We start from the raw sequence: 16,556 nt of genomic DNA, 5'->3' as shown, positions 1-16,556 counted from the left end.
TATTTTTCTTTAAATTTTATTTATGTTAATAAATCCTATTAATGAGAATTCAATGATGTTTGTTATCCTAACAACTATGAGTCGTGATTGTTAATTAGGCTAAGTTTTTTTTAGGATCGAAAGTTTATAGGCTCAACGCTCTTTTGTGAGATTGGTATAACTCTTTTTGTAACAACATTTAACATTGTTGGGAGCTTTTGCTTTTGAGGCCTTTGAATTTTCTTTTGGCTTCTTTCTTCTTGTATTAAGGGTTGTATGTAAAACCATAAATCCTTAAATTTATATATATTAAACTTTAAACGAAAATCTAAGGTGCCACCACCGACAAAATCTTTAATAAATAAAAAATTTAACAAACACGCAGCGAAAATATTAACATCATACAATATCTCTCATCGCACGCTCATCTTCAATTAGGGTATCGTTTCGGCGGTGTCGATTTATTTCAAATACAAAAACAATAGATAGTTTGCATAAAAGCAAAAATAAACTAACGGTAGATTGTGATGTGAACTCACCGATGATTGTTGAGATCGAGTGAACCACCATCAAAACAAATAAAACAAACAATTTATTGTCCTTCATCTACTCCATCGGAGATTGAGGAAGAGTTTCTTACACTTCAATATCAAAAGCATTGATTCTGATCGTTTGAGAATTCTAAAATATACTATTAACACCAATCGTCGGTATTATCGGTTGTCAAATCGGTTGTATTTGCCCTTCTTCATGTTGAATTAAAGAATTTTTATTTATTTTTCTTTAAATTTTATTTATGTTAATAAATCCTATTAATGAGAATTCAATGATGTTTGTTATCCTAACAACTATGAGTCGTGATTGTTAATTAGGCTAAGTTTTTTTTAGGATCGAAAGTTTATAGGCTCAACGCTCTTTTGTGAGATTGGTATAACTCTTTTTGTAACAACATTTAACATTGTTGGGAGCTTTTGCTTTTGAGGCCTTTGAATTTTCTTTTGGCTTCTTTCTTCTTGTATTAAGGGTTGTATGTAAAACCATAAATCCTTAAATTTATATATATTAAACTTTAAACGAAAATCTAAGGTGCCACCACCGACAAAATCTTTAATAAATAAAAAATTTAACAAACACGCAGCGAAAATATTAACATCATACAATATCTCTCATCGCACGCTCATCTTCAATTAGGGTATCGTTTCGGCGGTGTCGATTTATTTCAAATACAAAAACAATAGATAGTTTGCATAAAAGCAAAAATAAACTAACGGTAGATTGTGATGTGAACTCACCGATGATTGTTGAGATCGAGTGAATCACCATCAAAACAAATAAAACAAACAATTTATAGTCCTTCATCTACTCCATCGGAGGATGAGGAAGAGTTTCTTGCACTTCAGTATCAAAAGCATTGATTCTGATCATTTGAGAATTCTAAAAAATATTATAAACACCAATCGTCGGTATTATCGGTTGTCAAATCGGTTGTATCTGACCTTCTTCGGGTTGAACTAGGGAATTTTTATTTATTTTTCTTTAAATTTTATTTATGTTAATAAATCCTACTAATGAGAATTCAATGATGTTTGTTATCCTAACAACTGTGAGTCGTGGTTGTTAATTAGACTAAGGTTTTTTTATGATCGAAAGTTAATAGGCTCAACACTCTTTTTTGAGATTGGTATAACTCTATTTGTATCAACATTTAACATTGTTGGGAGTTTTTGCTTTTGAGGCCTTTGAATTTTCTTTTGGCTTCTTTCTTCTTGTATTAAGGATTGTATGTAAAACCCTAAATCCTTAAATTTGTATATATTACACTTTACACGAAAATCTAAGGTGCCACCACCGACAAAATCTTTAATAAATAAAAAATTTAACAAACACGCAGCGAAAATATTAACGTCATACAATATCTATCATCGCACGCTCATCTTCAATTAGGGTATCGTTTCGGCGTTATCGATTTATTTCAAATAACAAAAATAATAGATAGTTTGCATAAAAACAAAAATAAACTAACGGTAGATTGTGATGTGAACTCACCGATGATTGTTGAGATCGAGTGAACCACCATCAATACAAATAAAACAAATAATTTATTGTCGTTCATCTACTCCATCGGAAGACGAGGAAGAGTTTCTTTCACTTCAGTGTAGGAGAATTGCCATCCAAGGCGTAGCGGAATTTAAAAATTTCTCCATTTAGTGATCCTTACGAATGGGCATGATCAGTGATAGAACCGTTACCTCTTTTGGCGATTCAAACCTTTGGTGCAGATCTCTGATAATGATCAAAACCATTGATACAGATCCACGGGGCGATCACGAACGTTGAACGATGACAACGTCTCTACTCAGTCCACACGAACGGTTTCCTTCAATCGCAGTGCTAGCTGTTATGAATGAAGGCTTTGAGTGAGAGAGAGATACGAAATTCCAACTCTTCAGTTGTGTTTTCTGTCTTAGTGAGTTGAGTGACAATGCTTCTACCCAAGGGGTTCTATTTATAGAACCACTTGTGTGGGCTTCAAGCCAAAAAGCTCACTTAAGTGCATTTTGGCCCATATCTCATAATATGCCAAAATCACTTAAGTATTTGGTACCTTACCATATTTCGTATTCTACTTAAGTACATCGTACCTTACGATGTGCCTTAATTATTCTATCTCTCATCAATCCGTCCTTTGTGTGTGAACCTATAGGTTTTCGCGCGTTGGCAATTATATTAAATCACGCATTTAACATAATAAACAGTGAGCGGTATCTAGTAACACATCACTGCTACCCAAGTCACGAAAATGTCATGTGATCTGACAAAACCTCCTGTGATAATAATTATGTGTATAATTACCCCTTTGCCCTTATGTCTATATTGAACACAAGGTATAGACCGTGTCATCCTTGTCCAGTTCAATATTGGGCCCATAGACATTTATCCTGTTACGCAGGATTGGCAAATTCCATCTAGGACACTCATGTCCCTCAGCATGCTTCGTGGAGTACCCATCAACTGTCTTTATGGTTATCCAGTTACGGACAACGTTGGATAAACAATAAAGCACTCGACTCTACATCTAGGATCCATAGTGGTTTCAGGTCCAAGAGTGGTATACACTATTATCACCATGAGAATAACTTATGACACTTTGCATAACTTTCTATATAGTATTCTCATAGCGGGTCAATCCGGTATAAATATTACTCCTAATATTCATACCTATGTTTAAGACTTGATAACTCTTTATCCATGATCCATGAGATGTGATCATCAGTCTACAAACATAATAGTCTTAATGCTTTAATGTTATCCCACTTCACACTAAAGCTCGACTACGGATACTTTAAGAATAGTGTCCTTATAATTAATGTGTTCTCATGATTAAGTCACACTTAATACATTAAACGGACTTTCTATTCCAGGAACTTTATTAATCAACCATAATAAAGAAAATGCCTTTTTATTATTAATAAATAATTCGATACAAGTACCAAAAGTATTGGCCTCTAGGGCTTACACCAACATTCAGTATCAAAAGCATTGATTCTGATCATTTGAGAATTCTAAAAAATACTATAAACACCAATCGTCGGTATTATCGGTTGTCAAATCGGTTGTATCTGACCTTCTTCGGGTTGAACTACGGAATTTTTATTTATTTTTCTTTAAATTTTATTTATGTTAATAAATCCTATTAATGAGAATTCAATGATGTTTGTTATACTAACAACTATGAGTCGTGGTTGTTAATTAGACTAAGTTTTTTTTAGGATCGAAAGTTTATAGGCTCAACGCTCTTTTGTGAGATTGATATAACTCTTTTTGTAACAACATTTAACATTGTTGGGAGTTTTTGCTTTTAAGGCCTTTGAATTTTCTTTTGGCATCTTTCTTCTTGTATTAAGGGGTTGTATATAAAACCCTAAATCCTTAAATTTATATATATTAAACTTTACACGAAAATGTAAGGTGCCACCACCGACAAAATATTTAATAAATAAAAAATTAAACAAACACGCAGCAAAAATATTAACGTCATACAATATCTGTCATCGCACGCTCATCTTCAATTAGGGTATCGTTTTGGCGGTATCGATTTATTTCAAATAACAAAAATAATAGATAGTTTGCATAAAAACAAAAATAAACTAACGGTAGATTGTGATGTGAACTCACCGATGATTGTTGAGATCGAGTGAACCACCACCAAAACAAATAAAGCAAACAATTTATTGTCCTTCATCTACTCCATTGGAGGACGAGGAAGAGTTTCTTGCACTTCAGTATCAAAAGCATTGATTCTGATCATTTGAGAATTCTAAAAAATACTATAAACACCAATCGTCGGTATTATCGGTTGTCAAATCGGTTGTATCTGCCCTTCTTCGGGTTGAACTACGAAATTTTTATTTATTTTTCTTCAAATTTTATTTATGTTAATAGATCCTATTAATGAGAATTCAATGATGTTTGTTATCCTAACAACTATGAGTCGTGGTTGTTAATTAGACTTAGTTTTTTTAAGGATCGAAAGTTTATAGGCTCAACGCTCTTTTGTGAGATTGATGTAACTCTTTTTGTAACAACATTTAACATTGTTGGGAGTTTTTGCTATTGAGGCCTTTAATTTTCCTTTGGCATCTTTCTTCTTGTATTAAGGGATGTATATAAAACCCTAAATACTTAAATTTATATATATTAAACTTTACACGAAAATCTAAGGTGCCACCACTGACAAAATATTTAATAAATAAAAAATTTAACAAACACGCAGCGAAAATATTAACGTCATACAATATTTGTCATCGCACGCTCATCTTCAATTAGGGTATCGTTTAGGCGGTATCGATTTATTTCAAATAACCAAAATAATAGATAGTTTGCATGAAAACAAAAATAAACTAACGGTAGATTGTGATGTGAACTCACCGATGATTGTTGAGATCGAGTGAACCACCACCAAAACAAATAAAGGAAACAATTTATTGTCCTTCATCTACTCCATCGGAGGACGAGGAAGAGTTTCTTGCACTTCAGTATCAAAAGCATTGATTCTGATCATTTGAGAATTCTAAAAAATACTATAAACACCAATCGTCGGTATTATCGGTTGTCAAATCGGTTGTATCTGCCCTTCTTCGGGTTGAACTACGGAATTTTTATTTATTTTTCTTTAAATTTTATTTATGTTAATAAATCCTATTAATGAGAATTCAATGATGTTTGTTATCCTAACAACTATGAGTCGTGGTTGTTAATTAGACTTAGTTTTTTTAAGGATCGAAAGTTTATAGGCTCAACGCTCTTTTGTGAGATTGGTATAACTCTTTTTGTAACAACATTTAACATTGTTGGGAGTTTTTGCTTTTGAGGCCTTTGAATTTTTTTTTGGCTTCTTTCTTCTTGTATTAAAGGTTGTATGTAAAACCCTAAATCATTAAATTTATATATATTAAACTTTACACGAAAATCTAAGGTGCCACCGCCGGCAAAATCTTTAATAAATAAAAAATTTAACAAACACGCTGCAAAAATATTAACGACATACAATATCTGTCATCGCACGCTCATCTTCAATTAGGGTATCGTTTCGGCGGTATCGATTTATTTCAAATAACAAAAATAATAGATAGTTTGCATAAAAAAAAACTAACCGTAGATTGTGATGTGAACTCACCGATGATTGTTGAGATCGAGTGAACCACCATCAAAACAAATAAAAGAAAACAATTTATTGTCCTTCATCTACTCCATCGGAGGATGAGGAAGAGTTTCTTTCACTTCAGTATCAAAAGCATTGATTCTGATCATTTGAAAATTCTAAAAAATACTATAAACACCAATCGTCGGTATTATCGGTTGTCAAATCGGTTGTATCTGACCTTCTTCGGGTTGAACTACGGAATCTTTATTTATTTTTCTTTAAATTTTATTTATGTTAATAAATCCTATTATTGAGAAATAAATGATGTTTGTTATCCTAACAACTAAGAGTCGTGGTTGTTAATTAGACTAAGTCTTTTTTAGGATCGAAAGTTAATAGGCTCAACACTCTTTTGTGAGATTGGTATAACTCGATTTGTAACAACATTTAACATTGTTGGGAGTTTTTGCTTTTGAGGCCTTTGAATTTTCTTTTGGCTTCTTTCTTCTTGTATTAAGTGTTGTATCTAAAACCCTAAATCCTTAAATTTATATATATTACACTTTACACGAAAATCTAAGGTGCCACCACCGAAAAAATCTTTAATAAATTAAAAATTTAACAAACACTCAATGAAAATATTAACGTCATACAATATTTGTCATCCCACGCTCATCTTTAATTAGGGTATCGTTTCGGCGGTATCGATTTATTTCAAATAACAAAAATAATAGATAGTTTGCATAAAAAAAAAAACTAACGGTAGATTGTGATGTGAACTCACCGATGATTGTTGGGTTCGAGTGAACCACCGTCAAAACAAATAAAACAAACAATTTATTGTGCTTCATCTACTCCATCGGAGGAGGAGGAAGAGTTTCTTGCACTTCGGTATCAAAACCATTGATTCTGATCATTTGAGAATTCTAAAAATTACTATAAACACCAATCGTCGGTATTATCGGTTGTCAAATCGGTTGTATCTGACCTTCTTCGGGTTGAACTAGGGAATTTTTATTTATTTTTCTTTAAATGTTATTTATGTTAATAAGTCCTATTAATGAGAATTCAATGATGTTTGTTATCCTAACAACTGTGAGTCGTGGTTGTTTATTAGACTAAGTCTTTTTTATGATCGAAAGTTAATAGGCTCAACGCTCTTTTGTGAGATTGGTATAACTCTATTTGTAATAACATTTAACATTGTTGGGAGTTTTTGCTTTTGAGGCCTTTGAATTTTCTTTTGGCTTCTTTCTTCTTGTATTAAGGGGTTGTATGTAAAACCCTAAATCCTTAAATTTATATAAATTACACTTTACACGAAAATCTAAGGTGCCACCACCGACAAAATCTTTAATAAAAAAAAAATTTAACAAACACGCTGCAAAAATATTAACGTCATACAATATCTATCATCGCACGCTCATCTTCAATTAGGGTATCGTTTCGGCGATATCGATTTATTTCAAATAACAAAAATAATAGATAGTTTGCATAAAAACAAAAATAAACTAACGGTAGATTGTGATGTGAACTCACCGATGATTGTTGAGATCGAGTGAACCACCATCAAAACAAATCAAACAAACAATTTATTGTCCTTCATCTACTCCATCGGAGGAGGAGGAAGAGTTTCTTGCACTTCAGTATCAAAAACATTGATTCTGATCATTTGAGAATTCTAAAAAAGACTATAAACACCAATCGTCGGTATTATCGGTTGTCAAATCGGTTGTGTAACACCTCAAAATTTGCCCTCCTTTCTTGGGACTAGCATTAACATATTTGCATATCATTTTAGGTCATTAGGCATTGCATATTGCATATCATGTGGTTACATTATGCAAGCTATCTTCCCAAGTCTTGATCAGAAGATGAGGAAGTCCAAGTGCAAGCCTAGGGTTTATTGATTGATCATGGGCCATCTGAGGATTGGGCTGTGAATTAGGGTTTCATGATTCTCAAGGGTATTGGTCTTCATCTTGATTAAAAAGATACATCATCATCATCAAGTGTTGGAGCATATTCCTTGAGATTAGGGTTTTGACCACTGGTCAACCTTAATCATCTGCATTGGGCCAATCAGGGCATAATCAGGAGATGGGGGCTATGATGTATGTGAGGTTCATTTGATGGTTATATGGTGCTTATGGAGGCTAGGGTATCACCCTTGAGCCATTTCAGTTGGAAATTGGGGCTCAGATTGATCAATGCATTGCCAAATTCATCTATCAGATGAAAAGTCAACTGTGGTCAACTGTACATGATCTGATGGATGTGGAGGTGGAAACAAGTTAGACACACTTCATTCATGTTGGAACAAGTGTTGAATGACATCTCAATGCTTAAAAATGAAGAAAATCAAGTCAGGACAGAAACTGCCAAAAATAGCAAGTGACTTGTAACTGAAGTTTCCAAAAGTGGAAAGTTTTTGACCTCAAAAACAGAAGTCCAAGGAAGCTTCAAATGAAAAATTGTTCAACATGACAGATGTAGATCTTGTTCTCACCTTTCCAAAAAGTCCAAGAACTTGAAAATCCAATGTACGGTTTGCAAAATATGGCTCAGTGAATTTCAGAAAAGACCCGTGATCAGGAGGTCATAACTACCACATACTTTGTCCAAATTGCAAGTTCTTTATATGCACAAACTCCATTTGACATGTACTTTGAGGGTGCATCATTGGATTTGTCCAAAAATGGCCAAGGCAAAAAGTCACTTTTCAACTGGACAGCTGAATTGGACCAAGGGCAAAATTGTCCAACTTTCAAAATAATTGGAATTTTTGAATGGGACTTTTTCCAACACCTCAGGAATGGCATTTTAAGTATGTTTGAATTTTCATTTCATGCATAAGGCTTTTAATTTGGATTTTGTCTTGAAAAATGGAAATGACAAAAATGGACCAAATGCATACACATGGTGAATTTGAGAATGGAGCAACCAATGAGCATGAAACAAGTTTCTACAGTTCACATATGATATTTAGAAGGTGTATGTGCTGTCATTGAGGTGGCATGAGCTGTCTAAAGGAATTGACCATTTTACCCTCCATTTGCAAAATTACAATTTCACTAATTAAGCCAAAATGCTAATTAACATGATTAGTAATCAATTAAGCTACCATATATATTCATAATCACTCCATAATCATAACAGACTCTCACAATTACCAAAGTTGGATCTAGAAACTCTTCATTCTCTCCATTTTCATCAAGAACACAAACACCTTCAAATCCACAATTCTTCATCATTCTTCAACGAAATCTCAAGATTCTTTTTGATTTGGATTGGTATCATCATCCTCACCATCTGTTTTGGTAGTTTGGAAGGAGAGGAAAGCCAAATCGTGACTGTTCCATAGCTCACCAACAATGGCAAATTCGAATTCGGAGCATTAGAAGCCTATTCCATCAAACCTAAGCATTGGATTTAGCATCTGGAGGATTGTTCTACTTCTGTTTGTGGAGAAAAGCACGTGAGGAACATCAAATTGCACTGCCATTTCCAGGTAACTCGAAAATTCGACTTTCACCATTTGCTTAATGCTCATATGCGTTAGAAAGAGTGATGAACGTAGGTTATGAGTATGTGTTTGGTTTTGAGAATAGTGAACCCTAGGGAGAGAAATCTGAGTTTGAAAGTATGAATGCAAACCCTAACTCACTCGATTTGGTTGATTTAGGAACAATTAGGTTTGGATAGTGTGATATTTGGAATGTGCTTGAGAAGACGAGTTCAACGGTTATAAGCATGTCAATTTTCATTAAGATTCGATGTTCATCCGTTTTTGAAATTTCTGGAAAATTCTGCTTGGGGAAGACGATGAAAAGGAGTGTTTGATCCAAATTGCCATTTGAATGTTCAAAACTGGTGTTTCCCGCTCCCGCCAATTATAATTACAAATATGCCACTGATATTTTCATTTAATTATTAGAAAATTATAAAGACATTAAAAAATTCATAAAAAATAGCAAAAAAATCCTAAAAATATGGAGATTTTTTCCTTGACTTTGTTGACTTGTGTAGGATTTTTTTGACCTATTGGTCAAAGTTGTGCTTGGCAAATATTTTATTTGGCATAGGCTTTTCTAATGTATGTCACATTTTGATACATTTTGGCAATTTGATCATGAAATACTCATATCATAAAATAAATGGCTGAAAATTTTTGTGGTGGTTCTTGACTCATTGAGGATTATTTATATGTAAATTTCATGAATTTTTGATACCTGGTTAGAGAGAAGCAAATTCTGGAACTTAGGTGTGACAATTTGTGTCACACCTCTTGATGTCAACTTGTTGAATTTAATTGGATAACCTATGCATGTTAGAATTGAATGAAATTTGGCATGGTGAATTGTTGATATGTTAGGATGTTGCATGAAATTTTGTAGAATTTTTCACTGCCTTTTCTAATTGATCATGATTTTTCATTTCTGGTGGTTGAAATTGCAAGCTCATGTGATACATGTTGGTAGATTGATTGGGAAATCCTCATATTGTATTGTATAATCATGAAATTTGACATGCATGAACTAGACACATGTTAGGACCTCCCTGTTTTGGTCTCACTCATTTCTTTACTGTTTTCAATGAGATGTGAATTTTTGAAGTGGAAGCATGTATTGATGTTGTGATTTGGAGCCTATAATTGTGACTGTTTTTGTTGATTTTCATTGACATGGTTCCATTTGCCCAAATGAGCTCAAATTTGACATGGTAGACCTTGAATACCCCCTGTTTAGGTGCAATTAATTTGAGAATTTTTGGATGTGTCTTGGTATGGATTTGAATGCAATAATTCTGTTGGTATGCTTGGTGCCTCATTTGGACTAGTTTGCCTTATTTTGTGCATAGCATGAACATGATGAATGATATAAACATGAGACCAAGGATGTTTGCTCTTGTTTGACTTTAATTTGAGATTGGTTGGTGGATATCTTGCTGTTTAGGAGTTTTTATTGCCTTTGGACCCTAGGCTTAGCCTAGTGGTCTAGTTGCTAATGTTTGCTTGATTTTTCAGGATCAAAGGCATAATGCACATGGAGAATGATCCAAATCAATTTTAATTGATGTGGTTTGATGTTTGTACACTAACATAACATTGTTTGGTAGGTGGTGAAGCTTAGGCTTGGGCTTTGAGCTTGCTTTATTGTGCATTGCTTTGTATAGTTTGATTGATTGAACACTTGCTGTTTGGTTTTGTCTGTCTGAGTACTAACTGTGTTGGATTGTTTCCAGGTACTTTAGTTGCTCAGTTCCTTGTGAACTTTTGCTTTGCGTTGCTTAAGCAACTCGCATTGAGGTAAGTCCTCTTGACTTCATGTAGTCTGGAGACCCGGCTGTTACCGGGCCGGGCAAATAAATGTCTGAAGTCCTCCTTAAGAGGCAATGATTGTGGTTGTTTATTTTTAAGCCCAAGCAGGAAAAGTCCTTCAAGAAAGGCAATTGGTGGAAGGTAGGGACAAGCAGTCTGTCCCCCACTATTCAGTTGAGTCTTCTCCTTGCTCCCATTACATGGTTGAAGCATTGAGATCCTAACCCAAGATCCCGTGCAGTGCACATTGAGTCAGAGTCGAGTATAGAAGGGTTCCCCTATTCTGGACCCATGCTCATTTGTCAGAAGCTCTCCCTGGTTAGGGATAAGAGCTGTGAGGTCTGATCCTCACTTCATCCCATCATCTGCTTCACCTTAGCCTCGTAATGGCAAGGTTAAGAGCAAACACAGCCTGTACAGACGATTGCTTAGGCAGTCAAACCTGATTGATTGAGCCCCCTTGTTTGGCTATAGTGCGTGTTATGTGGATATCTGATTGACATGCTTGTTTGAGATACCTGTTCTCATTTGATGATATATGATTGTATGCTTGTGTGCTAGCTTCTTTCCTGGTTAGGTTAGTTTGCTTATGCAAGTAGGATAGAAAACCGAACTTAGGGTTAACGATGCATGACAACATTAGTCTCAGCTCCCTAGTTGTGTGTCTTTCCCCGGTTTCTGGTTAGCAATTTAGTCCCTTTCAGGGGAACTACATCGCCCTGATCCTCGTTCCAGACGAGGTATGTAGGCAGGTGGTCGTGCGAGACCACTCCGGGCAACCTTTTTCTTTTTTGCGTGCGTTTACTTGTTATTTGATTGTTTGTTTGGGTTCGGATGCCGACGTAAGCCCAGTGATTGGCAGTCGGGCTCCACGTTTGCCCTTTTGAGTGTGTTTTGGTTCGGATGCCGACATAATTCCATCAAGTGGTTGTCGGGCTCCATGTTTGCCATCTTGTTTGATTGTTTTGTGTTGTTTGGCGTGCGTAAGCCGAACTACAGTGGCTCTGATTCTTGTTCCAGACAAGATATGTAGGCATAAGGTGCGACGCCTTATCGAGCCCGTTTCCCTTAACCCCACCTGCGTTCCCCGTGTGTGTGTGTGATGTTTAGCAACCTTTTCTTTATTCTAGGACGTGGATCCCTAGGAGTACCTAGGACGTGAGGGGTGCTAATACCTTCCCCTCGCGTAACCGACTCCCGAACCTTTTCTCTCTGGTCGCGAGACCATTTCCTTTCCAGGTTTCTCTGAACGTTTCCTTTCCCTACCTTGGGATAAATAACGTTTAGTGGCGGCTCTGTGTGTTTTTATTTTGAGTCTCGCCGGTTGATTTTTCGCAGGATGCGACAGCTGGCGACTCTGCTGGGGAAATATGTCATAGACCTGTGCTGGTCCATCGTCCCTGAGCGAGTCCTTCCTAGCGTCCTAGGATAGTTTAGGTTGCTTGTGATGTTTGATTTATTGCATTTATTATTCTAACCCATGTATATATGTGCATTAAATACTTGCATGCATCATACTATTATTGTTGCCATCCTCTGTGCAGGTGGTTCCCTCTGTTTGGGGTGGGTGTTCTGAGTGGGGCTAAAACCCAGGCCCGAGTATACACCTAGGATTAGCGTGGTCTCATGTCGCTCATGTGTCGGTTGGGCATATTGTTGCGACGTGACATACCACAAGTCGGACGAGGTTCATCTGAGAAGTGCTCTTCCAGTGGGGTTCTCCACTTTGGTTGGGTTATCTCTTTTGGGCTGTTGACTCTGATGACCGATCATTTCCCGGATCTTTGGTTTAGACGATCTTAAGGGAGCTACAATGGCACACCCGCGAGGGCAAACCCATTGAGTATCTCCGCCCGATTGTCGAGACTATTATCCGCCTTAGGATGACCTGTTTAGAATTTACCTGTGAGGGGAGGGTGATTCTTTCAGATGCATGTTCAGATGGTTGCTCAGATGGTGACTATTTGTTCCGTGGGTCCTATTTATAAGTCGGATTTATGGTTATTATCGCTGTGACGCCGGAGTGCTGTCCGTGATTTATCAGCGGGGATCCGTTTATTTCAGGATTCCCCGGGCCGAGATATTTATCAGTGGGGATCCGTTTATTTCAGGATTCCCCGGGCCGATTCAGATGGTGATGGTGTGTCTGATCAGAGACCAGTGGTGATGATGATGTATCTGTCTTCCGTTTATTTCGGAACCCGTGGGTCAGAATTGTGATTGTGTATTCCTCAGATGGTTATGATCAGTTCAGAGCCCAGATTCAGTGCAGATGATCAGAGGACTTGGAGGATGGCCCAATGCATTGCATACATCTGCATCATTCTCATTTTGCATTCATCTGCATCAAACCTACGTCTAGTCATATGGGGAGTATTATTGATTGAGAATCTGGTTGAGAGACATCTTGAATTTCAGAATGTGGATGTTAAAATGTTATCTGTCTCGATGAAACCAGAATCCAGGACAGAATCTTCCTCATAGGGATAGACGTTGCATTCATGCATATTAACCTGTTTGCTGTTTTGCAGGAATCATTGCTCGTGCTCGCAGAACCGTACCTTTGCACTCAACACGCCCTCACAGATATTACACCAGGCGCAATACTCCTCGACTGATGGATCCTCCCAACGCCGACATCCTCGAACTGAAAGAGATGGTGAGGGATTTGTTCAGGGTTGTGCAAGGGCTTGCCTCGGGGCAGAAAGCCATGGCCAAGAGATTAGAAAGGATTGAGGGTTGGATGATCAAAGAGAAAGTTCAGGGAAAGGCTCCGTCATCCGAAGTAACAAATCCCTCTGGCTCTGTGGTGAAGAAATCCCTTGACAGTGGTCAGCCCAAGAAGAAGGTTGAATCGGGTGGTGCGCAGACTAAAAGAGAATGCGGTAAGGATCGTTATCACCCTTATGCTGCCACTGCAACCATTCCTGTTGGTGGTTCATCTGTACCACCGAGACATCCGTCACCTCGCCCGGGAGCACAGAGAGCTGGGAATCAGGTAAGAGGAAAGGGGGTTGATCGTCAATTTGATAAGCCACCCATACCGTATGCTCTTCTGTTGAGGAAGTTGAAAGATCTCGGAATGGTACAATTGAGGACATTAGCTCCATTAGAACCTGATCAGAGGCCAACCAACTACGATGAGAATGCTAAGTGCGAATTCCATTCGGGGGCGTCTGGGCATAACATTGAGGGTTGTAGAGCTTTTAAGCATGCTGTCCAAGACCTGGTGGATTCCAAGGCCATTAATTTTGCACAATTTCCCAATGTTAATGCTAATCATATGCCCGCGCATGGTGAGGTGGAGATGAATGCAATTTCAGAGGATAGGAAGACGATTGGGTTGGTGAATGGGGATCGGTTAAAAATGCCGAGGCCTGTGGTCCCAAAACCTCGGAGGAAGGAGGGAGCTTTCCCTAGTGTTGATACTTGTTGTATGGCCGTCGCCACAGAGGGTGGTGTACCGATGGGGGATATGATCCAGAAGGTGAAGGAAATGGACGGTGGAGAATTTGAAGCACTCAGTCTGGCAGTTGAAACCGTCAAGGTGGAAAATGACATTGGCGTTGGAAAAGAGAAAAAACCGTCCATTTCTTCTTACAAGCAGGCATTGGAAGTGGTGAGAAATGGAGGGATCCCAGGCTGGGGACAGATCATAGGCATCGTGGTAAAGGCGGATATGTTTGGGATTGGTTATCATCCAGGTCAAGACTCGTCTGAGCAGAACAGAGGACGTCGTCCGTCGTTCACCTTTGTCAGTGCCGGAATGCTAGATTCAGATCACGCCTATACAGTGGGTAAAGAAATTGACAGTGACTGGGAGATTGATCAATGGATAAGATCGTGCGTACCAGGAAGCTGGAAGGCCTAAAAAGATCAGCACTGACACTCATCCTGAAGAGTAATAATTTCTTGTTTTCAGTTTTGTCTGCATGAAAGCATTACGTGTTGCCCGACACGTAATGGTCCATTGTAAGGGCCACCTCATGTTTAAATTTGCAACATTTCTGCATCATTAATAAACGGATGTTTTTCAGTCAAAAAGCGGTGTTCCCTGTTTTTCATTTATTTTTGCAGTTTAAAAACAAACAAAAATGGCAATGTTTATTTTCATTTTTCCTTTTTGATTTGTCTCGTCCCAACTTCAAAAAAATAATGCTCCGGATCTCGTTGATAACGATTTGGTTACCCCTCATATGACTTCGACAAACCGAGCAATCAGGCTGAAGAAGAAGGCGAAGAAGACTGTGGTCTGCTGGCATTAACCAGGATGTTAAAACCAGAGGAGAAGGTGATTCGGCCGCACGCGGAGCGGATTGAGATTGTTACTCCAAATACCGCCGAGGTCAGAAAGGAAAGGAAAATTGGAGCCGCTGCAGAGGCGAATCGAGAGCAGAATGGTAGCCTTGTTGAAGGAGCAGGTGGACGCATTCACTTGGTCATGTCAGGATATGCCAAGGTCGAATACCAATGTCGTTGTGTACAAGCTACCATGGAAAGGAGACTGTCCTCTAGAGAAGCGAAACGCCAGTGCCTGTATCAGAGAGCCATGGTGACTTTGTTTCATGATATGATTCATCATGAAATCGAATGATATGACATGATAGCAAAGCCCCAAACAGAAGAGGGGCATTTGGTAGATCTGGCCAAGTTGGTTAACTGGTTGAGACAATTCAAACTGAGGTTGAATTCGAGTAAGTGCACTATCAGAGTGTGGTCCGGTAAATCGTTGGGGTTCATTATAAGTGTCAGAGAGGAATCGAGGTTGCTCCTGCTTAAAAAAAAAAAAAAAAAAAAAAAAAAAAATGCCTGAACCGAAAGAAAAAGAGAGGTTCGTGGTTTCTTAGAAAGATTGAACTACCTGTCATGGTTCACATCTCATCTAACAGCCACGTGTGAACCCATATTCAGGATGTTGAAAAAGAGATCAAACGGTCAGGTGAAATAATGATTGCCAAGGGGCATTGGAAAAATAAAAGAATGAGTTGCAGGAACCTCTGATTCTGATACATCCTGTGGAATGAACAATTGTTAATCTGTACTTGACGGCCTTCGAGGGGTCTACGAGGTGTATTGGGTCAGCATGACGCGTCTTGTCGAAAAGAGCATGCAATTTACCTTAGCAAAAAGTTTACCGACTGTGAAACAATACATTCACTGTTCGAGAAAACTTGATGTACTTTGGCATAGGCTGCTCGCCGACTGAGACAGTTTATGCTGGTTCATACCACTTTGTGGATTTCCAAAAAGGATCTGATCAAGTACGGGTTTGAGAATCCAGCATTGACCGGACAGGTTGCGAGAGTGCAAAAGAATGTTGACTGATTTGGGATACTCTCAGAAAGCGATCAAGGGGTGTATCGCCTGATTACATCTCTCGGGGAGTGTACTGTCTGATTACCTTGCCCAACAACCCTTGGAGGATTATCAACCGATGAAGTTTGAGTTCCCTGATGAGGACATCTCGAGGTGCTCTAATCGGAAGATTGAGAGTAACCGATCCCGGAGGAGGGGCCTGACCCAAATCCGAACGGATTCTGATGTCTGATGGGGAGGTTAAGGTGAAGGAGCTTTTGTTGCCCAGATAACATTCGAATGCACCGATGGTGTGAT

This window comes from Lathyrus oleraceus, chromosome 3, assembly GCF_024323335.1.
Source record: "Lathyrus oleraceus cultivar Zhongwan6 chromosome 3, CAAS_Psat_ZW6_1.0, whole genome shotgun sequence".
In the NCBI taxonomy this organism is placed as follows: Eukaryota; Viridiplantae; Streptophyta; class Magnoliopsida; order Fabales; family Fabaceae; genus Lathyrus; species Lathyrus oleraceus.
This window is presented reverse-complemented; position numbering follows the sequence as displayed.